We start from the raw sequence: 18786 nt of genomic DNA, 5'->3' as shown, positions 1-18786 counted from the left end.
CCGCCACAGCCAGGCCAGACTAAACGACCTAGGCCAGTCATATTTAAAGTCACCAACTACTTAGACAAGGTCAAACTTATGTCCGCATACAGAAAAATGGATACTCTAGAGTTTGAAGGATCCAAATTACTGCTATTCCAGGACTTCTCTGCTACAGTCTCACAAAAGAGGAGACAATTCTCCCCGATATGCAAACTGCTATACGACCGAAGTATCAAATTCGCACTACTCTACCCAGCGAGACTGAAAATACTTCATCAAGGAGAGACATATTGGTTCACTGAACCTGAACCGGCCAAGACCTTCATAACATCAATTAATGATCGCCAAGTACCATCTGCAGCATCTCAGCCCGCAGGCTGAGCAACTGGATATAAATACTATCACAGTTGGTCAAAATACTACTTCAATGGAATAAGATACGATAAAACTCCCTACATGCTTACTAATACTTACTTTGCAACTGTCCTTTCCACCTAAATCTGACGGTACAGAACACGGAATTATCCTTGGAAAGATGATCAGTTTGAGACTGACGTGCATTGTTTTGCAATATACGACAACTACAAGACCTAGATTCCAGAAATGCACTTTACCACCAGCAGAAAGATTTAACAGAAATATGGCCCTGGATGACGGGACTAGCAATCCTTTGCCATGAAGTCAACCTCCATGTTCTTTTTCAGTTTTGCGGTTAAATTTTCTTTGTTGGCTGAAACAGCCCTTGCTATACCTATAATGCTATACACTCAGTGACTAATTTGAGACGTTACTAATAACCTTTCAAGATTACCCTTTAGAGTTGAATGTTTTCATTCTTGTAGTTGCTACTGAATAAGTTTTCTTGAGAGATTGTTACAGTTAATATGTGAGATGTCTATAAGAGGGACACCTCCCCGCATTGTTCTCAAACGGGCCCCCTTAACCACCCACCTCCCTCACCCCTACCTCAGTACGCTTATTCTAACAAACTTCATCCCCCCCCACGCACGGTGGAGCTAGGGTCCCACGTGGTTCTTCCCTTACCCCCCCTGAACACAATGTTCATTATGGTTAAAACAGGTGCTGATAACCTGTTTATTGCACTAGTGCAATATGTTGTGATTGATATGTTAACCTATTTTTTCTTACTTTCTTCTTTCCTATCTAGCCTTTACCTTAATTCATCTGAGAGAGAGGGGGAGGCGAGCTTCAAAAAGATCTATGAAACCTTAAACACTACAAATATGAACAACGGCGCAGTAAGTCTGATATGCATCTTCCTATGGCGCACATACAACACATGACTTCCAAACCGACGGTTATAGGGGTCACGTCTTGGAATGTAGGAGGCATAAATAATCCAATTAAGAGATATAAGATCCTCCAACACCTCAAATTGCTACATACTCACGTAGCACTCCTACAAGAAACTCATTTGACAGCAGATGAACACCAAAAACTTTGTAGAGACTGGGTGGGTACCTGTTACTCAGCCCCGTATACATCACATAGCCGAGGAGTAGCTATATTAATACACAAAAACTTAAATTGGAAGTTACTTACCAAAATTGAAGATCCGGAAGGCAGATTCCTCATTGTTAAAGGGCAAGTCAACAATGATCCCTATGTAATTTGTAATATTTATGCCCCGAATTCTCCTACGCATAGCTTTTTTAATCAAATCTTGCAGCACATAATAGACATTCCTACTAAATATTTACTGGTGGCAGGAGACTTTAACGCAATTATGGACCAACACCTAGACAGGAACAGGCTTGCACACAACCCCCCTTCACAGAGAGCTAACCCCCTTTGCTCATTTACGAAAAAACTACAATTGTTAGATTCTTGGCGGATCACGCACCCCACAGATAGAGATTACACCTATTACTCACATGTACATGATCTCTATACGAGAATAGATTATATGTTCTTAAACCATCACACGCTCCCTCACGCAAGCCATATACAAATACATGACATTATCATCTCGGATCACGCCCCCAGCAGTTTAGCCCTTACTGTAACTAATGCACTGCATACACCCTACGGCTGGCGAATGCCGCATTTCCTAGCCAACTCTCAGAAATTTAAAGACAGCCTCCTAGAATCCTGGACACAATATAAAGAGGATAATAAAGCACACACTGAAACTCCGATATTATTCTGGCAGGCGGCCAAGGCAACTTTACGTGGTCATATTATATCATACATGGCTAAACGTAAACGGAAATCACACAACATCTAGCAACACTACAGCGAGAAGCAACCAAAGCATATAGAAGATATCAGAAAACACCAACTACCCCCAATAAAATTAAATTACAAACAACAAAAGAAAGCTATGATTTAGCGCTGCAGGAGGCAATACAACATAGAATTAATATAACATCAGCGAGATACTATATAGAAGGTAACAAACAGGGCAGGCTATTGGCAACCCTTAGCAAAGCTAAACGAAATGCAAATATGGGAGGGATGGTGATACAAGGCCCTAATGGCCTAACTACAAATCAGACATTAATAAACACAACTTTCGCGAAATACTATCAAAAACTATATTCGGCGGAGGAAGACCACCCGGATCAGGGACTAACATTCATACAGAGGGCTGACCTTCCTAAACTTAGCGAAACTGACCGACAAAACTTAGACGCAGAGATCACAACAGAGGAGATAGATCAGGTTCTCAGAAAATTGGCGAACGGTAAAGCACCGGGCCCTGATGGCCTTCCCTCCGAGTTCTATAAAATCCTCCGATCTGAGATAACCCCGCATCTAACACAAGCACTTAAAGGAAAACTATACCCCCAAAATGAATACTTAAGCAGCAGATAGTTTATATCAAATTGAATGACATATTAAAGAATCTTACCAAACTGGAATATATATTTACATAAATATTGCCCTTTTACATCTCTTGCCTTGAGCCACCATTTCATGACTCTTATCTGTGCTGCCTCAGAGATCACCTGACCAGAAATACTACAACACTAACTGTAACAGGAAGAAGTGAGGAAGCAAAAGGCAGAACTCTGTCTGTTAATTGGCTCATGTGACCTTACATGTGGTTTGTATGTGTACACAGTGAATCGTACGATCCCAGGGGGCGGCCCTTATTTTTTAAAATGGCAATTTTCTTTTTATGATTACCCAATGGCACATACTACTAGAAAAGTATATTATTATGATAATGGTTCATTTACATGAAGCAGGGTTTTACACATGAGCTGTTTTACTCAGTATCTTTTAATAGAGACCTACATTGTTTGGGGGGTATAGTTTTCCTTTAAAATTATGCTCCACACTTCAGATATGCCCAAGGACTTTACAATGGCCCGAATAATATTATTACCAAAGCCAGGCAGGGACCCCACTAATGTTGCTTCCTATCGGCCCATCTCGTTGCTAAACACGGACTACAAAATCCTGAGCAAAGTATTTGCAGAGAGGCTCAAATTGATCTTACCTAAAATCATCGCCCCTGGGCAAACCGGCTTTGTTCGGGGCAGATACTCTGTTCAAAACATCAGAAACCTTATAGCAACAGTGATAAAATATAGAGACTTCCCGAGCCACACAGCTGCGGCAATTAGCCTAGATGCGGAGAAGGCTTTTGATCGAGTCACCTGGCCACACTTGCTCAGGACTCTATCAAATCAAAAATTCGGCCTCGGCTTCATCAACTTCATTCGAACAATATATAAGGCCCCACAAGCGATTATCTCAACGCAAGGGATAAACTCTGAACCATTCCTAATATGTAAAGGTACAAAACAAGGCTGCCCTTTGTCTCCGTTGCTTTTTAATCTGGCACTGGACTCATTGCTACGAAATTTAAATCAATTGCAAACCTTCAATGGTGTCACTATAGGCACTACAGAAATTAAACTATCAGCGTACGCGGATGACATAATGTTATTTGTCGCTAATCCGGCCAAAGCGATCCCACACATAATAGATACATTAAGAGATTTTGGGGCCATTTCGGGCTTCCGAGCCAATTTAGATAAATCGGAATTACTCTGGCTGGGAGCCCCTCCTGATAATAATACAAAACTGGCAGCTAATATGTTCCAACAGACCGCTTCCTATTTAAAATATCTGGGAGTAAAGATACCAGCGGATATAACGCAGCTGTACGACCTAAACATAACGGAAACCATGGAAAAAGTAATACAAGACCTGAAGAGCTGGGAAAATCTACCCATAAATTACATTGGCAGAATTAATCTATACAAAATGATTGCCTTTCCTAGGCTATATTACAAGGTACAAGTGTTACCACTTATAATAAAACCCTCTGACATAACTAAACTCGACAAAAAACTACAAGCCTTCATATGGAAACGTAAAAGACCTAGGATATCGTTAATGAAACTAGCACAACCTAAAAGCAATGGTGGCCTTAACCTACCATTATTAAAATATTACAACTTGGCTAGTCTTATGCGAATAGCCAAAGACTGGATCAACCGAGAGAGTATGTACACTGATACTCAAAGAGATCAAAATTTCACACCAAATATCTCTTTAGCATATCTGCTACATGCCCTACCCTCGGAAATTCCAGACCACTGCCAAACCAATCCGCTGATACAGACCACAATTGAAGCATGGCAAAAAATCAGAACCAAATTATTCGGGACATACAAACTGTCACTTTTCCTGCCATTATTAAGCAACAAACGCTTCCAAGATGCTAAAGCAGACCCCCGTTTCAAACTATGGCATTCCAAAGGCTTAACCATGATTGGCTCACTACTTAACCCAAGCAGGGGTACAATTTATAAATTCCCAGACCTACAATCCAAATATGACCTCCCTAACAATCATATCTTTGCCTACCTGCAAGTAAAAAGTTATGCGGAACTAGTGACTCGGGGTATAAAAGCACAATTAACAAATAATCCATTGGATGTCTTAATAAAGGCGCATAAGGGACGGCTTCTTACAACATCAGGAGTATATGCTATCATTCGACCACTTATAGACTACAACTTACGTACAGAAGGAATATCGAGATGGCCAAATATAATACCAAACACGACAATAACCCAAATTACTACGGCATATATGAAACGCACCAAAGCCTTATCAGCAGTCTATTTCCAAGACGTGGCCCTTAGACTTCTCCATAGAGCATATGTGTCACCCAAAATAGCACACACAATTGGCCTCACACAGACGCCCAAATGCGCAAAGTGCAATCATGCGGACGCCACTTTGGAGCATGCATTGTGGTCATGTACTAAATTAAATGCTTTATGGAATACAGTTCTATCACATATTGCAAGTTGGTGTGGAATCATAGTAACCCGAGCAGACCCACGAATCCTGTTGGGTTTATATCCCACACCCACTGACAACACCTTCAAAGGTAACCTCAGACTCGCAGATATAATGGTACTAACAACAGTTAAGACCATCTTGGAATATTGGACTAACACGCAACCACCTCCAACACAACTTTGGAACCGCAAATTACTGTATACAATGCAACTCCAATGGGTCTTGGCATTACAAGATAAGGAACTCAAAGGCTCACTTTTCTTTGATATTTGGAGCAAATGCCTAGACACATTGGAAGGACAAAAACAGCAAAAATTACTGGCCCCCTTCAGATGTACGAAATGGTGGGCAGAAAGCTCCCTCAGAGGTGAACTTAACTAGCACCTCCAAAGCAAGAGGGCGAAATGAAAAAAGAAAAAGATACTCGCCCCCTCCTCCTCCTCTCTCTTCCTAACTCATGTATCTGTATTGATGACAACTACCTCCTAACTGTCGCAAATGACATGATAAAGAAGCTCCCTCTACCCCCTCCTTTCCCTCTCTCCAATGTTTCTTACTCTTTCCTTTTCCCATCTTTCTTTCTATTCTGTCTCCTACTCCAACTGTCTATTCTCAAATTTTATTGTGTTATACAGATATCAAGAAACCTTGTTGACAGTGATTGAATTTGATTGGTACACCCATGGAACAATGATATTTGTATACCCAATCTGTCATAACGAACATACCATATTATGCACAGTTTCTCTGCTAAATATTGCTATTTGTTTTTTTTTTTTTGAAAATACAATAAAAAGTTTAAAAAAAAAAAAAAAAAAAAAAGAGACAATAGTGTATGAGAGTAAAGTAGTAATCTAGAAAACCTGGGACCTCTTCTTACCACCAAAAAAGCACCTGAAGAGGTAAGAAGGCAGTTGTGAGACTCAACTTGCAATGGAGGTAGCTGGGGTATGCCACCATTGACTGAAATGATGACAAGGCTATAGGCTGAGAGACTAATCAACTCTATGAAGGTTCATCCTGGTCATGATATAGAGTATCTAGTAGAGTTAAGTCATGTTAAGTCAATTCAACTTGAAGAAGCTGGTTCAATGAGTGGTGAAAAATTCCCAAGTCCAGTAGCTTTTGACTTAACTCTACTAGATACCAACTCGATATCATTGATATACAGTGTAAGCCAACTAGCTACATATCATAGTTCAGTTCATCTCCTAGGTTGTCCTACATATTGTAAGTTCAGCTCTCCATGAGTTGAGCCCATATGTTACTTTCACAGATGACCATCACTGGTCTTGGTGATCTCTCCATTCTGCCTCTGATAGTAAAATCATATATTTGATACACCTGTATTCATAAAAAAGGATATTTTTCTCTTGATGGTGCTCTCCAAAGAGCAAATAAATAATTAAAGGGATACAGAATGAGTTATAAAGCAAGGCTTGATATATTGAGCTTGTTTACAGAACAGAAAAAAGGTGTATGTGAAGGCATATGATTAATTTGGGCCAATACTGCCAAGGTCAATACATGCTGCAAGGAACTGTTTATTTTCAGAGTCACATAAGTACATATTTGTGTCTTGTGAATGCGGGAAAGGACATATACGTGTCATAAAATACAACTTGTCCTTTTCAGCTAAATATTAAAGCTGTGATGGCTGATACATGAGATACATTTAAGAACCTTTAAGATAATAAGGTATAAGTTGATCCAAGAGGGATAAAATGAATTTGTCAAGGTCTTAAGTCGTCTCTTACAAAAAGCTGAGGTTGGTCTTTCCCCAACCTGAAAATAATGTTACCATAATAACGGACAAATTGAAAAAATAAACATTCAAAAGCACAAAAACCAAGCACTGAGGAATCTTTCTTTAGCTATTGTAACCATAATATTGGGTAGTTGGGTATTCATTATTGTATATTCTGCCAAACAACCCAACAATCTTCTCTCTTTTTCAGTTACTGAGGGTTCTTTCTCTAGCTATGGAAGCCAAAATATGTATCTCCAACCAAAGAACCCAACAATCGCTTCCCTTCCCTATAGTTACTGGTCTTTCTGTAGCGACTGTAGTCAAAATATTGAGCAGCTGGGCCTTCATCTTTGTATCTTTTACCACAAAACCCAACAATGTCCCTCTTTTACACACACTGCTGGCCTTTTTATTGCTATTGTAGCCAAAATATTGGACAACTAGGCCTTCATCATTGTATCTTCAACCAAACAACATTTGCTTTTTCTCAGTTATTAAGGGTTCTTCCTCTACCTATGGAAGCCATATAAACGGCAACTGGAAATTCATTGTATCTTCAACCAAAGAACCCAACAATCTCTCACCACCCATTCAGATACCGGGGGCTCTTTCTCTAGGTATTGTAGCCAAAATATTAGACAACAAGGTCTTCATAAATGTATTTTCAACCCAACAATCTTCCCTCTTTTTCAGTCACTAAGTGTTCTTTCTCTAGCTATGGAAGCCAAAATATTTGGCAACTGGATCTTGCATCTTCAAACAAAGAAACAAGCACTAAGGGTTCTTTCTCTAGCTATTGTAGCCATAATATTGGGTAGCTGGGTCTTCATTGTTGTATATTCTACCAAACAACCCAACAATCTTCCCTTTTTCTCAATCATTGATGGTTCTTTCTCTAGCTATGGAAGCAAAATTTTGGGCAACTGGATCCTCATTGTATCTTCAACCAAAGAACCCAACAACCTCTCATTCCCTACATTTACTGATCTTAGCTAATGTAGCCTAAATATTGAGCAACTGGGCCTTCATCTTTGTATCTTCCGCCACACAACTCAACATTTTTCACTCTCTCACACACTGAAGGCTCTTTTCTAGCTATTGTAGCCAAAATATTGGACAACTAGGTCTTCATCATTGTATTTTCAACCAAAAATCTTCTCATTGAGGCCTCTTTCTCTAGCTATTGTAAACAACATATTGAGCAAATAGGCCTTCATCATTTTATCTTTTCCCAACCCAATGTTCTCAGTCACTTTGGGCTCTTTCTTTAGCTACTATAGACAAAGTATATAGCCAGCACTTGTTCTCCCACATTCACTGCGGGTCCATCCTCCTTCACATTGCATTTGCGCTAATTCGTGTCTATCAAAATTTGGAACTTAAATTGAACAAGATAACTAACGTGAAAATAATATTTATACAGAAAACATATTGGAAACTGTCAAACCTCCAAAACTGAAGATAAAAAGTTGCACATTCTTAAACCCTAAAAACATTTAAGTGATCCATAAAGTTCATATTGTTCCGACTCCTCACCCATCTAGTTCCTTACACCAAGGAAACATTTTCCAATAGAAAGGAAAACTCAACTTGAGAAAGTTCGTAGGAGTTTTGGAACCAGTGATGGAGCTAAGGGAAAGCTTTGAGTTCCCTGCGTATCTTTAAAAAGGACCGTGTTCATAATTCACAGAGACAAGCCTGATTTTATGGCCTGGTCCGGCGAGACGTGGAAGCAACTGTTCTACTGGATAAAAGTATTCATGCCTTATTTTGATCTTCCCTGGCAGACGTTCTGAGATAGAGCCTAGTCAGCGGCTAGTGGCCCTGCCCCTACGGACGGAAGGATTGAAGGATTTTACAGAACGTCTAATTAACTCACTACAATGAACTTGTGATAAAGTAAAAGTAATGACCCATATTGTACCTCTGTGGATGGACTTTGATGCCTATGTCTTAACTCCTCCATTTCCAGGGACTCCTTTTTTTGCACTCTAGGTTTCCACACTGAAGTATAAAGCATGGCAGGGAGATAGTGTACTGCTTAGAATAATCAGGAGATAATAATATAATATCTAAAATGTGGAATACTCTTCCCTAGATCAGTGATCCGCAAGCAGTGGTTTGTGAGCAACGTGTTGCTCTCTAACCTCTTGGATCTTGCTCCCAATGGCCTCCAAGCAGGTACTTATTTTTTAATTCTTGACTTAAAGGCAAGGTTTAGTTGCATAAAAACAATGTCTACTGCCAAACAGAGCCTCCTGTTGGCTTCATGTCCACATAGGAGCTGCCAATACCCCAATCACAGCCATTATTTGGCACACAAGGCACTTTTTGCGTACTTATGTTGCTCTCCAACATTATTTTACACTTTTGGTTCTTGAAAATGGACTTACTTCCATCATGTGAATGTTTATTGCACCATACTGGGAGTCTTCCATTCAAGCAGCAGCCTATGACGTGGGTTCTGACAGCGTACAGTGGGTGGGGCAGGAAGTCTGTGACTCAAGCTGTGGGTGGGAATAGAACACTTTGCGGCAACTGATAGGGGTGTAGTGCTAAGGGCACTATTAAGTTCAGAAATTGCAGTCAATTTCAAGGAAATAAACACGCACACTATGGCTTATAACACGTAATACTTTACTAAAGAAAATGGCTATTGACAATCCTAAACGATACACAAAATGCTAAGTCTACTATAGTGAATTAAAACCGTTAAACACCTAATACTTCGTTTTGGAGGTGAAGTTTACAGAAGTTCCTGAAGAGCTGCAGTCTTTGCACGAAACTAGAATCTCTGGGCCTCTGGTTCTAGCCACCTTCCACCCAAGATTACTTGTCCAGACACTTCAAAGTCTTCTGTGAGATTGTCCTTGAGCAGTCCTGTGCAAGCTTATTTCTTGGGTATCCTGAACCAATTGAACTCCACAACCTAAACAGGCCAACTCCACCTGTACATTAGGGACCTATCAGAACAAACTGGTGATCCCGCCCAATATTTCATATATACTCCCACTTCAGTGTCTGAGTTGTTTTAGGAGTGAAACTAATAGACCAAAGTTTTGTTTACTGTAAGAAAAACTTGGAACACTACAAGGCGAGGGACAGCAAGTCTGAAATTCAAGCAGTGGATGGGACTGGAACACTGGGATTGAAGCTTACAGGGGGAGGGGCAGGGTGTCTGACTCAAACAGTGGGTGGAACTAGAACAATCTGTTGGCAGCTTACAGGGGAGGGACAGGGAGTCTGTGACTCAAGCAGTGGGTGGAACTAGAACAATCTGATGGCAGCTTACAAGGGAGGCATAGGGAGTCTGTGACTCAAGCAGTGGGTGGAACTAGAACAATCTGATGGCAGCTTACAAGGGAGGGACAGGGAGTCTGTGGCTCAAGCAGTGGGTGGAACTAGAACACTCTAATGGCAGCTTACAGGGGAGTGACAGGGAGTCTGTAATGAAATGGGTGGCATCGGAACACTGAGCAGGCAAAGGGAGACTTCAAGATTTAAAATTGCGATTTGTAGGTCATATAAAGAGATGAGGTTTATAGAGAAGTGGGTGGGGTTTTGGATGGATCATGGGTGGGACCTTGTTAAATTGGAGACTTACTGGGCCAAATCAGGGACCTTGCCCATCATCCATGGAGATTTCTTTTTTCTACTAAGACTCTGTTTTACTTGTTGGCAGGGCCCACCACCCAGTGGACTAATAATTTAGACCCCATGGGGGGGAAGGGTCCAGGTAATTTGAAAGTGTGGGTTACTGATGTGGCCTTGGCTCTAATGCAGGCCCGGACTGGCAATCTGTGGGTTCTGGCAAATGCCAGAGAGGCTGCTATAAGGTGCCATAGAAAGTCAGTATTAAGTGGGCTGGCGAGGGCTGTTTGGGCCTCTGTGTGGGCTGGTTGGGCCTCTGTGTACCTGAAATGCCAGGGCCTATTTTCTCAGTCCGGACCTGCTCTAATGGCAGCAAAACAGAGAAGCAAAGGATCTTTTAGATCATAAGCTCTATGGACTAGGGTCCTCTTTACCCCCTGTAACGTTTTTTGTATGTTTTCTGTATACACCCTTCTATTGTACAGCGCTACAGAATATGTTTGTGCTTGATTATTACCTTATTAATAATATTGACAAAAATGTCATTAATAGGAAGTTGCCGGAGCGTCGCACAATGGGAAATGTTGAGGGAGATGGGGACGCGCCTGCGGGGAGAAGTTTCCTAGTAGACCGATACAAAAACATAATCATATGACTGTCGCTTTCCCTTTACATTCTTTTCTGTGTTTATCTCTTGATCTGCCATAAAAAGCACTTATTGGATAGGCTGCTCCTCTAAATTATGAAGGCCCCATTCAGAAGTCAGCGTTTTCCTAGCAAAATGACAGGGATCAGCCAAATCCTCTCCAATACTGTATGTCTTCTCTCATCCATGACTAAAACAGCACCATTCTTTGCTTTTCCTTAAAGGAGACCTAAAGCCTTGAAAAGTAAATCATGAATCATTACTCTTATTTTTGAATCCCTAGAGTGGTGCATCTCTGTTGAGCTTTAAATGAAGACCCGTGTGGAAATCTCAGAAGCCATTGGCGAGTCATGCCCAACAAGAGATGGTTCAAAGCTTAGTAACCATTTCAAATTCTTGCTCACTCTAGGAACAGTGTAGAAGGAGGCCCTGCCTTTAACATCACAACAAAACATATGGTGACCACAACTCAAGGTGCTCAACACAACCATCAAACCCTTACTATAAGGCAGTGTCTGCAGAACTAGATTTTCTTCTTCTTGGCTATACCTGAGAGACACCTGACACATTGCTGCAAATGAAGAAGCCCTTCTGACTCTTATAATGAACCAAGAGAAAAGATGGGACTGCAGATAAATCAGATGAAGACAAAGGTTGTGACAGCAGGAAGGACAGCTGGGTTTAGAGTAGATGGTCATAAGGAGGTTTTGTCTCCTTCAATCAATCATTAATAACAATGGATGCGGCATTCAAAGTCCAGGTAGAACCAGGACAAAACGCCTAGAAACGGTCTTCAACTACCCGACCATAGAGCAGAAATGTCCAGGCTGAGATACTTTCCATGACGTTATACAGATATGAATGTTCAATGAAGAAGCAGAACAGGAAAAGTATTGATGCCTTTAAAAGTTGAGTGTGGAGATGACTTTAGAAGATAGTCTCGGTGGCAAAGAGAACAAACAAGTGGATCCTTGACCAAATCAAACTTACTTTGCGATTGAAGCCCAAAAATACATATGAAGGCTTGATTAGGAGCCCCAGGTTAATGGAAGAGACAAAAATGCTCAGAGAATTGAAAGGACACCCTGAAGACTGAAAGAGATGAAAGGACATTGCGGAGAACCACTTGCTGGAGAATCTACATTGCCTCCTGGAGTCAAACTCATCTGGACTGCACTTAAAACCATAATGTTTGGGCTGTGCCTAACATGTGCCCAAATATTCCCCAAAAAAGAAAAGTGTGTGTGTGGGGGGGGTTAATGCTGCTTCTCCATGTTTTGGTGGATCTACCTGTTGCACCTATTGACATTGAACCTTGGAGATACCACCAGGTCAAATTCTGTTCCAAAATGGCAACGTACATAGCCCTGTGTCACTTGCACACATTGCAATACACTATTGGTCTATTTCAATGCAGTTTTAAATGAAATTCTTCAGTTCTATTGTGGTTGTTTGATTCCACTGCCAAAACAACAAGAATTTAAATGATGAATAAAACCGGCTTTTCAACAGTTTGGGAAAGTGCTGAGGCCCAATGAAGGCCGACTGTAACCAGGACCCAATCAAATTCCCTTAGAGGAGATGGTGTAATTACTCTGTGGGGGTGGCCCTTGGTGGAACACTTCAACACCTGACTGATAAAGTTCCTCAGGCCCCCGGCTGTGTGGGAAGAAACTCATCTGAAGTCGGAAAAACATTGACCAGAAAGGAGGATAATTTACAGGCACAATTTGAAGGCAGGGCCGGCTCTACATGTCAGGAGAGAAGGGAAACCTGTCTCTTTATATAACTGATGATAAAACATAGGAATTGGGTCATGTGTCATTTTTTTTGTACTGGAATCAGTTATTTGAGTGACATCAGTTAGGAAAGGGAGCCCCCGTATAAGATATATTGGATTAATCATCTGACACCCAACTGCTGCATGAAGAGAGAAACTAATGCAGAATATTTAATTGATTGTATTTAGAAAGTTTCATATATACATGGAATTGGCACTGTATTTATCCTGCTGTGTGTTCTGGGGTATTATACATGGAATTGGCACTGTATTTATCCTGCTGTGTGTTCTGGGGTATTATACATGGAATTGGCACTGTATTTATCCTGCTGTGTGTTCTGGGGTATTATACATGGAATTGGCACTGTATTTATCCTGCTGTGTGTTCTGGGGTATTATACATGGAATTGGCCCTGTATTTATCCTGCTGTGTGTTCTGGGGTATTATACATGGAATTGGCACTGTATTTATCCTGCTGTGTGTTCTGGGGTATTATACATGGAATTGGCACTGTATTTATCCTGCTGTGTGTTCTGGGGTATTATACATGGAATTGGCACTGTATTTATCCTGCTGTGTGTTCTGGGGTATTATACATGGAATTGGCACTGTATTTATCCTGCTGTGTGTTCTGGGGTATTATACATGGAATTGGCACTGTATTTATCCTGCTGTGTGTTCTGGGTATTATACATGGAATTGGTCCTGTATTTATCCTGCTGTGTGTTCTGGGGTATTATACATGGAATTGGCACTGTATTTATCCAGCTGTGGGTTCTGGGGTATTATACATGGAATTGCCACTGTATTTATCCTGCAGTGTGTTCTGGGGTATTATACATGGAATTGGCACTGTATTTATCCTGCAGTGTGTTCTTGGGTATTATACATGGAATTGGCCCTGTATTTATCCTGCTGTGTGTTCTTGGGTATTATACATGGAATTGGCACTGTATTTATTCTGCAGTGTGTTCTGGGGCAATAATGGGATTTTCCCTGGGATACTATAAATGCATCTCATATACGTTGGTTCAGGAGTTATTAACAGGCAGCTGCTGCTTTCAATAGCAAGTACATTTACAAATAACTTTAAACCCATTTTTGGGAGCAGTTCTGTTATTTTGTTTCAATACGCAGCCTTCTACAGTCTCCACTTTTATCCTCCGTCGCGCCGTTAGATGAAGGCGCTGCTCTGATTCGTAGCCGGACTGCCCCCTGCCTGGCGCTGCCCCCTTACATTTCATGCACATTAGCAAAAAGAAATGAGCCCATTAAAAGCAGCACAAAAATCGGATAACCTCCCTTATACATTATTAATGACTGCCAGCTTAGGGCAAAGTAATTTCACTTGTTTATTAACCTGCTGCTGGCTGCAACGCACGTTGGACCAGAGGGGGCAGAACTTTTTAAATATAATTTTTCTTAATCTGTGCACTCCTTCTATTCCTGCCTTTATTATCATAATCACTAATAACATAGAAAGTGACAACAGAATAAAAGGAAAGGAGGCTTCCGTGGACGAAATAGAATGGGACACAGTTATTTGCCCCAAAGTGCCAGTGAATTGCTGGGGAGTAACAAAGTTCCTGTGTAATTCTCGTATACGTCTTCTCTTTCCTTGTTAGCGCTATTTATACGATGCAGCCCAGCAAAGCCCCGATCAGCCTGTATAATGCTCAATAACTGTTCTACTGGGAAACAACACTGCCCCAATCTCTCCATCGATCTGCTGCAGAAAAGTCAATCACTGGGCAAATTGGTTTTCAACAGCAACTTATTACTCCATTAAACTATTCCTGAAGTGACATTGCTAAACTAATGGAAAGGTTCTACTCACAGATAATATTCATTCTATTACTCAGAGTTTTCATGGTATTTATAAAGCTCTGTACAAATGTTGTGGGGAAAAGCTATTATCCCACTGTTACTATAGGCACCATCTCTCCCTACTATACCTGCTATCCCACAGTCACACTCCCTTCCCAGAGACTATTATCCCACTGTTACTATAGGCACCATCTCTCCCTACTATACCTGTTATCCCACAGTCACACTCCCTTCCCAGAGACTATTATCCCACTGTTACTATAGACACCATCTCTCCCTACTATACCTGCTATCCCACAGTCACACTCCCTTCCCAGAGACTATTTTCCACTGTTACTATAGACACCATCTCTCCCTACTATACCTGCTATCCCACAGTCACACTCCCTTCCCAGAGACTATTATCCACTGTTACTATAGGCACCATCTCTCCCTACTATACCTGCTATCCCACAGTCACACTCCCTTCCCAGAGACTATTATCCCACTGTTACTATAGACACCATCTCTCCCTACTATACCTGCTATCCCACAGTCACACTCCCTTCCCAGAGACTATTATCCACTGTTACTATAGAAACCATCTCTCCCTACTATACCTGCTATCCCACAGTCACACTCCCTTCCCAGAGACTATTATCCCACTGTTACTATAGGCACCATCTCTCCCTACTATACCTGCTAGGTATATAATGCTCCTTCCCATCACTGACTGGGGACCATTAGGAACGGACAGTTAAGTGGCAAAGGAAAAACATCTGTATAAATACACAAGTATATATATCTGTGTATATAAATGATATGAATATTATAGTTAAAGTTACCTTATAATAAAGCCGATGCTCTGCTGATCGGGACACTGGAAAGAAAAGGGTTTGTCGTAATCGTTGATCCATTTGCTCCCGGGTTCCCTTCCTACAACAACACAACATATAGACTATCCAATAACATGACAAAACCCATATATTTATATATAAACCCATATATAAGATTGTGCCTAAACTGATTGGAGATTTACGAAGCAAAAGACAGTGGATACGTTCCATATTATTTCATAGGTTAGAGTTACAATAGGAGGGTTAGAGCTGCTGAGGCTCAGCTACAAGTATCACCTGTACAGGTTACTGTGAAGAACAACGTTACCTTGAGGTGCAGCCCAGGCTCCGGCCAATGCCACTAACACAATCAGAGTCCCCTTCATGGCTGTGACCAATCAGATCCCGGAGATTAGATGTTTCAGGCGGACCCCCCTCCTTATATACTAAATATCTTACCAAAAAGTACAGTTAACCACTCCCACCCTCTGAGTGAGACACGCCCACTTGAACAAACCCACAGGCAATTTGAACGTCAGCCAAATATAATAATGACGTATAAGAAGTGGCTGGAGACTGTCGTTGCCCGTTGGCTCCTTATATAATTCCATCTCCATATGGATTCCAGCTGTCCTGTTCTCTTCTCATTTACCGTATATACTCGTGTATAAGCCGACCCGTGTATAAGCCGAGGTACCTAATTTACCTAAGAAAACTGGAAAAATTTATTGACTCGTGTATAAGCCTAGGGGCTGATTGAAAATCAATCTGTACTTTGTACAGGAACGCTCCTCTAGTCATATAGACAGCCCTGCTGAGAATAAGGATTGCACTTCCCCAAGCAAACCAAAGGCGTCCATTGTATATGCTCTGAAAAGTGTAAGGCTAGATTATTACACCTTTAAAATAAATGAGAATGCCAGTCTGAAGCAATTTAATAAAGAAACAGATAATAAAAGATACTGCCCAGTATGAACTTCAAATATGATGCAGATCCATTTCTGATGAGACCCATAAAATATTAATGCAGGATTCTCCAGTACACCCAAGAAGCACACTGTGAGTTTGACAGTGATTAAATGTACTACATATATATTGAGAGTTTGAAATGCTTTGAGATTAATAACATGGTGAATCCAAACAGTTTGTCTCCTATGTGGAAGCAGCAGCTCACATCAATCGCGTAATATCGGATCCCTCACCTCCCTCTCCCATAGCGCATCAGGACTCTGTGACTGACGATCGCCGCCCGGAGCAGGTCCAGGAGCTCCGGGCGGCGCGTCCTTCCCTGCCGGCGTCCTTCCAAAATGGCGGCGCCCATGGCCGCCACGTGGGTAGAGGCGCCGGCGCCGCTACCCACGTGGCGGCCATGGGCGCCGCCATTTGGGAGCGACGCCGGCAGGGAAGGACGCGCCGCCCGGAGCTCCTGGACCTGCTCCGGGCGGCGATCGTCAGTCACAGAGTCCTGATGCGCTATGGGAGAGGGAGGTGAGGGATCCGGTGAGGGATTGGCGTATGACCCGCGTATAAGCCGAGGTCGAGTTTTTCAGCACATTTTGGGTGCTGAAAAACTCGGCTTATACGCGAGTATATACGGTATATTTTCTGCCGTTGGCTATTGATCATTCAGTGGTTTTGTTGGCCCTGTCTTGGCTAAGGGGCCCTATTTCTTACTCTGTCCTAACTAAAGGTGGCCCTACACGGACCGATTAAAAGGCTGAATATCTTCTAAAATGGGCAGTAGTTAAAGTGAACATTCAGCTGTTGGTTGGCTGAGGATGATGGGAGTTGCAGTCTACGAACAGGAGGTTAAAAAAAAAAACAAAAAAAACAGGAACAAGCAAAGGCCGAAACCAATCGGTTTATTTCCCCTTTGCCACTGGGAATTACTTTATGTTTTTGGGGCAAAGAAGATTGGGGTAGGTGGAGCCAAACAATAGAATCCCAAATCCGATGCTTTCAGCCTTTATCTAGAACCTGTCTAAATTGAAGCCACGTGTATTCCTGCATAGTGCAACTCCGGAGAGCTCAGGGCCATAGAATAAAGAAAACCTCAACCTCTATGTTCAGTATTTACCTTAATGGATAGCTGGGAAGGATGATTGAGTAATATTAAAGGGGAAGTAAACCCAAACATACAATCCAATGTACATTTATTATTTTTTCTCATATATATATAAATATATATATATATATATATATATATATATATATATATACGGGACCACCATCAGAAATCGCAGGGCCCCATACGACAAAATTTCCTGGGCCCCCTGGGCTGCCCACCCCCCACATTATAAGAAAATTGGTGGCCAGGGCCCCTTAAACGTCCATGCCTTCCAGAAGTCAGCAGCTCTCAGAAAGATGGGGGGCCCAGCTAATCAAGTAAGTGTGGCATGACCGGGGCCCCCCTTCAACTCTCCCCCCTGTCCCCCCTGATGGCTGCCCTGTATATATATATATATATATATATATATATATATATATATATATATATATATATATATATATAAATAAAAAAAATGATTTTATGTGCAAATGTAATTGCAATTGAAAGCAATGCTTATCTGCGGTTTTTAATCTTGGCACTGCCAGTTGTGACTCATGAAAGAATGTAACAGAAGTAGGTGCTGATCCCAGTTAAAGGACCAGTAACATCAATAATTTTTGTTAAAAGATTCGTTAGTATACAACGAAAAATAAACACCAAGACAAATTAAACTTTTAGATTGCAAAGCCTTTATTAAGAAATAACTTAGCGAAACTCCACTTCCCCTCCTCTTCAGAAAAGGCGACAGGGCGACCATCCATCTTGTGGTGCTCGGTTTCTCCTCCCTGGCTATTCTACTGACAGCATGTGAAGGGGCTGAGGCTCCAATCTCAGGCTCTGGGCAGGCATTGTGGAAGCTGTATGTGCATTGGCTGGTGGAGCAGGGTTTGTGCTGGCTCTATGGATCCCTCTGGGGAAGGCTTCTCTCGGCTTTCTTTGGTCTCTTGGCCGCTACCCGGACGTGTCTCGCCTTCTTGTGGCCCCTGTAATGTCCCTTGGAATGCCGCTTGGTTACCCAGGCTACTTTCCTGACGGCCGACCTGGCAGTGGTG

General features: G+C 41.7%; 1 protein-coding gene across 10 annotated transcripts in view; it reads right to left on the bottom strand.

The window, feature by feature from the left end:
• LOC121393056 overlaps positions 1–18786 on the bottom strand; it is a 1743327-nt gene that overhangs the window by 166901 nt on the left and 1557640 nt on the right. The window contains exons 1-2 of one of the 10 annotated variants that reach the window (XM_041585387.1): positions 16013–16303; positions 15694–15784 (exon numbers count right to left, since the gene is read on the bottom strand). The exons of the other annotated variants lie outside the window; for them this stretch is intronic. The gene's annotated coding sequence lies outside the window, so the exon portion shown is untranslated. Of the gene's footprint in view, positions 1–15693; positions 15785–16012; positions 16304–18786 lie in introns of those variants that run through there. 10 annotated transcript variants of the gene reach the window in all.

The sequence above is a fragment of the Xenopus laevis genome, chromosome 3L (assembly GCF_017654675.1).
Source record: "Xenopus laevis strain J_2021 chromosome 3L, Xenopus_laevis_v10.1, whole genome shotgun sequence".
Taxonomy (NCBI): domain Eukaryota; kingdom Metazoa; phylum Chordata; class Amphibia; order Anura; family Pipidae; genus Xenopus; species Xenopus laevis.
This window is presented reverse-complemented; position numbering and strand designations above follow the sequence as displayed.